Source organism: Corvus moneduloides, chromosome 5 (assembly GCF_009650955.1).
Source record: "Corvus moneduloides isolate bCorMon1 chromosome 5, bCorMon1.pri, whole genome shotgun sequence".
NCBI classification, from domain to species: domain Eukaryota; kingdom Metazoa; phylum Chordata; class Aves; order Passeriformes; family Corvidae; genus Corvus; species Corvus moneduloides.
Genome location: NC_045480.1, coordinates 27,490,155 through 27,500,227, shown reverse-complemented (window position 1 = coordinate 27,500,227; position 10,073 = coordinate 27,490,155). Strand labels below are relative to the sequence as shown.

General features: G+C 40.2%; 1 protein-coding gene across 1 annotated transcript in view; it reads left to right on the top strand.

The window, feature by feature from the left end:
• The first annotated feature begins 7,873 nt into the window (after window positions 1-7,873).
• LNX1 (ligand of numb-protein X 1) overlaps window positions 7,874-10,073 on the top strand; it is a 122,154-nt gene continuing 119,954 nt past the window's right edge. The window contains exon 1 of the mRNA XM_032110257.1: window positions 7,874-7,956. The gene's annotated coding sequence lies outside the window, so the exon portion shown is untranslated. The remainder of the gene's footprint in view (window positions 7,957-10,073) is intronic.

Below are 10,073 nucleotides of genomic sequence, written 5' to 3'. Positions count from 1 at the left end.
GCTTGTTTCGGGCTGCAGAATAAGAATAATGCAATGAGACTAATTGGTCTAAATTATGCAGTGATTTTTCCTTTAATTAAAGCTTTACTTGGGATCTTTGGATGTCTCTGACTTGTTCTGGATTATGTGGCCTTCCTACCTCTGCTTTTTTTTTTTCTCCTGAGCCACTCTTTGGGAGAAAAGGTTGTTTTCATTTGGTTCACAGCTTAAAGTGTTATCTTTTAGATATCAGGACTCTGGGAAAATCAGGCTCTCATTTATTTCATTAAAATCCTGTTACCATCCCTGGAGCTCCCTAGACCCTATTCTGTGTTGCTGCCTCCAGCCTGGAAGCCAGTGATTTGTTCCACCAGGGTACACCAAGCCCTTCTTTGGGAAACCAGGCACCTCTCAGCATATTTTGTGCTGAAAATTACAAAATAGCAATAAGTAATGAGCAAATGAGATGGGGTGAGACAGGCAGTTCTCCTCCAGCATCACTTCCTAGGAACCATGTCAGAGAGCAATCATTTGGTCCCAAATCACAGCCCCAAGACATTTCTGCAATGTTGTACAGAAGTTTAGGTTTCACTCAAATACATTCTTATCTAGAGTTTTTCTGTTTGACAAAAGAAATTGGGTTGTTTTCTTTTTATAGCCTCTTTGTAAAAATTTTGCATTCCTGACAAATGCCTGAAGAGCTCCACTAAAAGACTACGGCTACAAGTCTGAAAACTTGCACTGCTCCTGAGCTGGCTGGCAGCCTCAGCTTGCTTACGAACCTGTCACCAGAGCACAGGAGGCTCTTTTCTGAGTTTCAGACCCATTCCTTTCTTTTCACTGTTGTTTATCTCCAGTGCTGAATGCATAGAAGGGCAGATAAATCACTGCAATTGCTGGTATTTCGTACTTAAATAAATGCATCATTGATGCTGTATGTACTTCCATTTAGTGAAAAGATATTGCTGCTCAAACTGAGAGCGGTCAAAAGTGCACAGAAGCCACCTCAGGGTTAAAAACAAAATAAATAAATAAATAGCAGAATCTCTTGACTCTGGTGTGGAGAAATGAACATCTGAACTCCCTCCTGCATGCGTGAGGTGTTTCCTCACTTACCAGATGGAAAATTTTGGAAGAATTTCCTGTGGTGACGCATCTCACATCAGAACTCAGCAGATAATAACAGGGAAGAAGCTGTGACTTGGGATTAGCACCATGCATGCAGGGTCCTGTTTTAGTGGGACTTGCTGCACTGGTGATGCTGCAAAATTTTAAGGAACCCAGAGTAAGCACCACCAAAATGTGTAAACATCAGTGAGAAAAAAAAGAAAAAAATGGAAGGAAAGCAATCCTTTTTAATTTCCTATTCTTTTCCTTCAGGATATCTGTCACACAGCAAGCAGAGCAGACAGAAATCAGCAAACAAGTGGAAGGTGCCTAGATAGGTAGACAAGAGCAGCACAGGCAGAGGGAGGAGAGAAAGAATTTGAACGTCCATGGTGCCAGGGTTAAGCCTCCTGTCCTGGGCCATGGCCTTGTGGATGAGCACCCCAAACCTGTTGTGGGGAGCAGGAACCTCCTGTGGCTCTGGGGAGGTCAGGGCTCTCTGCAGCCGCCTCCACTCCCTGTTTTGAAGGATGGGTGCAAGTCAGTGTGCTCAGTAAATCACTAAGCAGGTGGGAGGTGGAGGCTGTAAGGAGCCCTTAACTGCTGGAAATGGGCTGACTCAGAAAATAATGGAAGATAATAAGAGACAGCAAGAAGTAGGAGCATGGTAAATAACATGGACGATTCCTGTGAAGGAAAGCAGTGAAAGGCTCACTGCCTCCAACAGGAAGGGAGACATACTTCACCATGGTAGTGGTTAGGTTATGTAGCAGGTCTTTTCCATCTCTGATTTCTGAGATCATACACAACATGCCAGGCATGTTACCTATAATTAAGCATACCATCAGGCACCATTTACCCAGGGGTGTGCCTTGGCTCCTCTGTCCTTTCCAAAGTTATGCAATTGACTCCATTAGGCATAGCTCCTTGAGCACAAGCATCCATGACTCATGGAGGGCTGTCTACCTGTCCAACTGCTCACAGACTCAATTAAACACTGTCATGGAGCAAAGCACAGGGTCCAATTGCACTGCAGCATGCCATGGCAGCCCGGTGCATGAAGTTACCTTGTAAGGGTGCCAGGTCAGGACCATGGCAGGAGGGGGGTGGCACCCCCCTGCATGTGCATATGGGAAGCTAGATATTGCTCCAGCACTATACTGACAACATCAGGCTGAATACAAATATTGTTCTTCCTAAAAATAAATTAAAAAAAAATAGAAAACTAAAAAGTAGAGTGGAAGTGATGATATATGCTAAATACTGTCCTTTTTAAAGGCCTGATCTCATCTCTACTTGCTTTGATTTCAAAGTTGGTCTTTATCAGAGTCATTTTTAATGTTGCACACTTGGATTGCTGAATAGCAGCAATCCCCAGCATGATGTAGTGATGGTGTTAAGACTCCAGCCTAATACTTGAGATGCCTTGGTTTTATTCCCTTCTTTGATGGTCTAATCCCAGATTCATCCCAGCTAAATTTAGGAACTGTCTGAAGTAGGAGATTTTCTTCCTTTCCGGAGGAGCCAGGGATGATGCTGGGCTGTGATCTCTCTGTGCCTTGTATTTCTCAGAAGCTGAGGAGAGGGCTGAGGAGATTGGGAAAGGGCTGAAAAAATATAAAGAGACTGGAAAAGAAGAGGGATTACTACCAGGCACTGAAGTGAAAGACTAACCCTCAGGTAAAAGCCATCAATTTTCAACTCTGAAGTAGGAGAAATGGTCTTTATGTCAAAAAAAGGGTGAGGAGGAGGAATATGTGGAGCGTAGTGAGGCATGTTGATGAGACAGGAATGGGGAGAAGGGCAGGGAACTTTAATTTAGAGACCAACCCCAGCCTGTTTCTTCATGCACCGGTGCTGCGCACCAAGTAATTCATGAGGATTTGAACAGTGTTAGCCTTTCCTTCTGGACTTGTCAGGCCAAAGCTTGGATTCTCTGTTATAATTAGAAAACAAAGTGACAGGCAAGCTGCTGTCTTTCCACAGACCTCTGGAAGAGGCTTGGAGGATGGGGTGAACCGTACTCAGGGGAAAGAGGTGTTCACAGGGCTGCCAGTAGCAGTCCTGCTTGGTACATCAGCTTACACTGAAAGTGCCCTCATGAAAGACAAGAAATGGTGGATTGGCAGATGTTGTGATGATGGGCATATGAAGACTAGAGCAGATGTGGTATTCCAGACTCTGTGGTATGTGGCTGCATATCATCACCAGAACATGTAGAGAAAAAAATCAATGGATTCCCGTAAGCAGATGTTAATGTACTGAAGCTGGCCTCTTTTCTTGTTTAGTTTTTTTGTTTGTTTGTTTTGGTGAGTACAGCAAGTAAGTTATTACATGACTGTGGTAAAGAGCAGTGGACTCTAATGACCACAGCAAATTAATCCTTACAAAAGCTCTATGAGTTGAAGCATTATTATTAATGCTGGCAAAATCTTTAAAGGCAAAGCATGAATAAATGCACAGTGTTTACACTAGCATTCCAGATGTTTGATAAAGAACAGCCCCATGGACATGCATTTGCTCTCACCATCTACCCTGGAGCATGTCACAGATGAGGAGTAGACAAAGTGTTGCACTGATCCTGACTGTTGACTTTTAGGAAATGTCATCCTACATCCTGTTGTAGCTTTGTTGTGGTTTTTGATACCACTGGTTTCCTTTATTTTTGTAGTAGGAAGCCTGGAGGATTTGCAGTGTGTCTAAAGTGCTTCTATTAATTTGTATCTTGGTGGACTATGGCTGTAATATGCAAAATAGCTTTATATGAAACAAATTACAAAAATATATATAATTACAGACTATATATATATAATTACAAATTACCAAAAAGCTGTCACTGTACATAGGAAAGACAAAAGGAAAGATGTGTAAAAAACATGGGAAAATTAAACATGCCTGGCAGCTTCCCTGTGGTAGATCCATCATCCAGAAACCATGCTCAAATACTGTGTCTTCCTCTCCCTCTCTCACTGTTTTGTTTCTCTACATTTCTGTTTTTTTAAAAACTGTTTGATAATTTCTTTCCTATTCCTAATATGAATTTCCTGAAAGTCTTGTTGTTGAGTTGAGAGTAAAATCAGATTCAGAAGAAAGTTCCTATTTGGTGACACAGCATGTGAAACTTCCCAGTAGCCTGTGGAACTCGGTGAAGCTTCCTTCTTGGGGCAGAGCTGTGCTTGGAGCAGCCACAGGAGGTAGTGCCCCACTCCTGAGTTGCTAGATGTTCCCCTGAAGGAAGAACCAGAGGCCTCTCCTTGAAGCCTAACAGGTGGGGCAGCATCCTGCTAGTCAGTACCAGCTGTTACCGCCACCCCTCCGGGCAGTGGCATCCTGAACACTTCACACTGCCTTGATTCGGTCACTTAATTGGAGAGAGGGCCGGGCTGGAATTTGCCCTCAGCTTCCTGAGCTTGTCTGCACAAGTCACTCCACTGTCCTTGTCCCTGCTGTAGATCCTCAAGTTTTATCTTCACAGTGAGATAAAATAAGTTTCCAAGGCTTAGGGTGACTTGCCCAGGGTATTTTGATGGGTCATTTGGTCAAGCAAGGTGGGAGCAGATGGGCAGCACACCTGGACACACCCTGGACAAGCTAGTGTGCTCCTCAGCTCCTTGTTTCTTGGGAAAAGTGGTCTGTGATTGTTCAGGAAACATGCTGGACCTTATGAACAACAACTGGAAAAAAGGCAAGGGATACTTCTGTTTTATTTATTTACTTATGAGCTCCCAAAGGGGCAGTGTGGCCAGGAGCACTAAATGGGTTTTTTGAATGTGGATTCAGGGAATGCTCTGGGGGTTTCATCCAGGGCAAGGATGCCATTGGTGCGAGAGAAATTTTAGTCTGGGAGTGAAGGCATGTGTGTGTGTGTGTGTGTGTGTGTGTGTGTGTGTGTGTGTGTCCTGAAAAATTCTAACCAAGGTGCCCAACTTTTGAAAAGGGGGATGAAGGGAATCTGAAGATTATAAGCACTTCCCTGGAAAATAAAACCCTCAAGCCTGGATGCTCACCCTGTGGCATATAGCAAGCTGTTAACTAGGTGACCTACCAAGTTTTATAGTACATTCCTCATCACTGGGAGTTTTTGAAACCATGAGTTGATTTTTAACTAAAATGGATGTGTTTAGTTCAACCTGGCATTAATTCAGGGAAGCCTTCTCACCTGTGCAGTAAGGCATATCAAATTGGGTCTAGTCCTTTCAATTTATGAGTTTTTTAACATTTTCTCCAAATAGTATGTTCACTGGATATATTTCACAGATTGCAAAAGATGTTCTGCACGATTGTAAAAACTTGTGGTCAGCAGTTTGCAGTGATTTTTGAACAGGAATGCATTTTCCTGTAAAGCACAACTAACTTCCACCCACTCCTCTTCGTCTGGCTTGTGAATTGGTTCCAATTTCAAATACTTAATCAGGGGAATTTTTGGTGTTTCATATTCAGGTTAGAATTCATAGATTGCAAACTTTCTGTGATCCACTTTATTGCAGCAAGATCCTTTCCAGAAACATTATACTATGTGTTGCTGTTTTGTGACTGGGACATGTGGTAAATCTACTTCAAGAATGAGTCAGTGCCAGATTCCACAATACATTTCTGGGCTGTCATGCATATAGAAGAAAATAAGAAACATCTGTCCATTTTTTTTCTAATTAATTAAAAAGAAATGTTCTAAGTACAAACTATTACAGGTAGTAGAAGGTGAAATAAAAAGATCCATTTGGAGGCATATTCTGGAGTTTATTAATAAAAGGGGCAAATCACTAAACATTATTTACTAATAGTAAACATTGATGTTTAATCTTCAGCATCTCTTCAGGAGTCGCCACTGTTTGTCTTGTGACCATGACCTGTGTCAACGTGGAATACTATTATCAGCTTTCAGCATCTGAAATCAATTGCAAATTTTCACCTTTGTCCAAGCTTGATGCTGTGTTTTTAAACATTGACTCAAATTTCATATTTTAGAAACGATTTTTTTTTCAAAATGGTTTGTTGCTGTGTTGTTCTTTAGACCCTTCTTTGGGCCTGGTATCTGTTCAGAGGGACACATACTTCCCTTTTGTTCACATTTTTAATGCAGAGCAGCTTCAGCGTAACTGCGTGGAAAATTGTTCAGGGCCCTAAAAGTTAAAATTGGTAAGATATTTCTTTTAGGTTAGCATAAAGAAAAAACAATTCATTTCGCTTTAAGAACAGCAGGCAGGGGGAACAGCTTCATAGACCTTGCTCTATACAAATTTTTCTATAAGCTCACAGGCAGTCCTCTCAATAAAGACAACAAAATTACTGTCATATTTATCATGCTGGGGTGTTTCAGCTCCATGGGATAAACTTGGCAATGTTCTTGCTCTGAGTACTTGGAAAACATCCCTATACGTCTCAGTTTTCAGCATTCTTGTAGCTTAAGAATAAACTATCTCTCTTTTTTCGCCCTTCATATTTCATATAGTAATAGTGCTTTCCCTGAGTGCTTGTTACAGTTATTTTTTGGAAAAGAGTGTGCATTTTTCTGTACAGTGTTGGCTGATAACACAACAAGACTGCCCCAGTGCTCTTCCCTTAGATTATCAAATCTCAGTCTAAACAAGATTGAGAGAGTAAGGGTTGAGTGAAATGTTTTAGTTCAGAATTCCTTAATAAACCTAGTCAGAAATTTAATATGCTTTGAAAATAAAGGATTTATCACAGCAAATTATTTCTATTGGGGGAAGACAGGCCATAGTTTTAGAAGCCTCTGTATCACCTTAAAAATATAATAAAATATTTTATAACTAAAAATTACTTTGTTTCAAAATGCTTTGCAAATTTGCACACAAACATTTCATCTTCCTAACTGAAATATTTCTTTTGGTTTACTGAAAACTTTGAAAAGTAACTATAATTTTTTTTAGCAGAACTGTAATCACGCAGATAGTCAGTCACATGCATCCGTCCTTGGCCTCATATTTATAGCCCTGTAAAAATTACAGGAAGGTATATAATTGCAAATATTGTTAAAATATTTTCTCACTTTTTTTCTAATCTTGCCTGAGCGAGGTTTGTCCTGTCTGGTACTTGCTCCCATGTGACTTCTTGTGACACTGCTGCCTTTGCGTGTGCATCAGTAGTTAAAAAGCTGGACACAGTACTATTGACTTTTGTTAAGATCAAAAAAGTAATATTATTGAATAAGTATTAGTCAGATGCAATAGATAATTTTCTTGGAATTTCCACTTTATATATGCCCTCCTGTTCTTCTAATACCTCATTAGTACCTTTGCTTGTGCATGGAGACTGCCCAAGCATGCATTTCCTTTGCTCTTCTGGCAATTTTAGTTGCTGGTGATCATGACAAATTGAAATCAAGCAGTTGTAACAGTTTAGTGAAGACTCAACAAGACAGGAATGTCAAGAGTGCACTAGCTTGTTTTTAGGAACACTATCAATGCTCCCTTTATCCTGTGGGAACAGTTGTGCCTTTGTTTTGGTGGTGCTGTTTTTTGGAAGATGAGTGAATAAGAGACCATTGATACTTTTCCCCCCACAAAATCTCATGTGTGTCTTTTGCCTGGCATGTTGCTCTCTGAAGTGTAAAAATAGTCTGCCACTTTGACTTTTATGTATTTGAAGACCTAAAAATGGGGGAGGAGCAGTGAGCACCAACTCTGCAGGTACTAACAGGTAATTTTATCCTGACACTCCTAAAACGAGGCTTTTCCCTGGCAAAACCAGGGAGCATCACTGCTGGGTTTCCAAGCCTCTAACAACTGGACATGTGTTGATGAAGGATGAGGTAATTTCCAGATGAAGGGTGGACAGTGCTGCAAGAGTAACGGTGGGAATGGTCTCCTGACAGGTTGTTACAACAGTTGTGCTCCGTACATGTCTGAGGTAGGTTCCACAGAGGGAAAGAGAAGGGAAGGTGGAGGAAAACTGTAAGTTACTGACAATCTGCTCTGTGTGTATGTATTTTTTTCATTCAGTTCTCCCTTTGATTGTAACAGCACAGACTTTGCATGACAGATGGCTTATTGTTTCTCTCCTGTAAGCTGCTAAAAAGGTTCTGAGCAGAAACTCACAGCGTTCCTTTCGGAAAGGCACTTTGCAAGATCTGGGCTCTGTCCGTGAAGGACCTGAGGTCTAAGTCATGTAGACCACAGGCAGGACAAAAGTGGTGGGGCTTAATGTGTAGCATTCAAAAATACGTTTGCTTCTTGTACTAGATCCTCTTTGATTTTAGTCTGGGATTCAGAAAACATAACGGCTTCCAGATATTGCCAATATTAATATGTAAAAATATTTCTTTCTTTGTGTTAAAGTGTTAGTTGAAAGGAATGGAAATAAATACTGAAAATATAATCTTCCTGTAGAAAAAGTCAATTCAAGTTTATAAGCCATATGACTACATATTGAGAAGCACAGCATCTTTAGAAATATCTGTAATGAACCTTATGCTTTTGTAGACAGTAAAGAATGTAAGCAAACTTAGTTCAATTTTTTCAAGTAATTATTACAAAAGTGTCTAAATATAAATATATAATATTTATGGAAATAAAAATAAGATACAAAAATAATTTCAGCTCAGATACTGGTCAAGATCTGGTCTATTGCCACAGCAGAAAGTGGGCGGCTAGATCATCAGAGGCCCTAAAATACAGGGTCAGGGAAGGTACACTACATAAGGAATGGTTATTTAAGATCATGGAATATATCCTGTGGAAATTTCTTTCAGAATTCTCTATACCATAATGTAAGACAAAAGTTTGGCTCTGGCTGTTTCAGTTTCAGCATAATATTTTTATGGATGTGGTATCACTTTAAAGCTCATCCTGTGGTTTTAATTCATCACATGAAAGCTGACTAATCTGTATGTATATTTGTGGATATTTTAGCAGGCACAAAATAACATTATGCTTAATAACAACTTATTCCTTTATTTGTTTTGTTTAAAGATGTAATGAATCTTGAAGGCCAGGTTTGATTAACAATAAATTTTTTTGTGGTTCTCATGCATATCCAGTATCTTACAGAATCATGGAAGAAAGTACTGGAAGAATAATCAGGTGCAGACCCGCAGAAGTAAACAAACCTAAAGTTTTTACCTTAAGACTAAAAGAAAATATGTTGTACCTATGGCCTATTATTCAAAAGATTTGGTGGCATTCCTATAAATAAAGAAAAAACTTTCAAATGTGGCCCAGTAAGACAACAAAAGGGGACAGTTAAAAAAACCCAAGAAACACCACCAGAAGAAGACAGCTTTTGAGCAGGCTAGTGTGAGGTGCTGAACAAATGCAGAACTGGACCCCTAAGTATTTAGAGCTGGATCATGTAAAGGGCTGCAGAAAACAAGGCTGCTTGTTTCCTCTCAGGAATCATGTGATAGTTTTCAAAACTTCCACATCAGGTGAGATCCTGCCTCCATCGAAGTTAGTGGGGCTTTATACTGATTCAGCTGGGACCAGGCTTACATTCTCATGATCTGATAAAAGTCATGCTGAAATTAATTAAAAATCATATTCTCTGTCATGTTCTTTCTCGGTGTTAGACCTTTGAGTGCTGCAATACCTTTTCTGGTTTCTTGTGAAGAGCCATTACCTGATAAATCTTGTAGGGGTTTTGCGGATATTTTTGTTGTTGTTTATTTTCCTGTGTCAACTTCCCCAGATGTGAATGAAATAAGGAGCTGCCTTGTTGACCAGATTCTTGTTAACAATTTAAATGTGTTCGGGGAAGGGAGGAGGATTTGCACTCAGCAAATGAGCTCAAGCTCACAAGCTCTTATTTTATTCCTTTTACTTGGAGCTTCATAACAAGGACGATTTATTTTCAAATGAATTACTTTAATAATAGGTTTAGAGTTACACAGAATATAGACAATCTTGACCCCATCTCTGCAGCTGTAAAAGTAACAGTGTGGGTGTGGCTGCCTGGTGGCTGGCCAGGATGATCCAGTTCAAGGGGGTGGATAAAATAACATTTACACTTACAGTAACTGTTTAAAAATG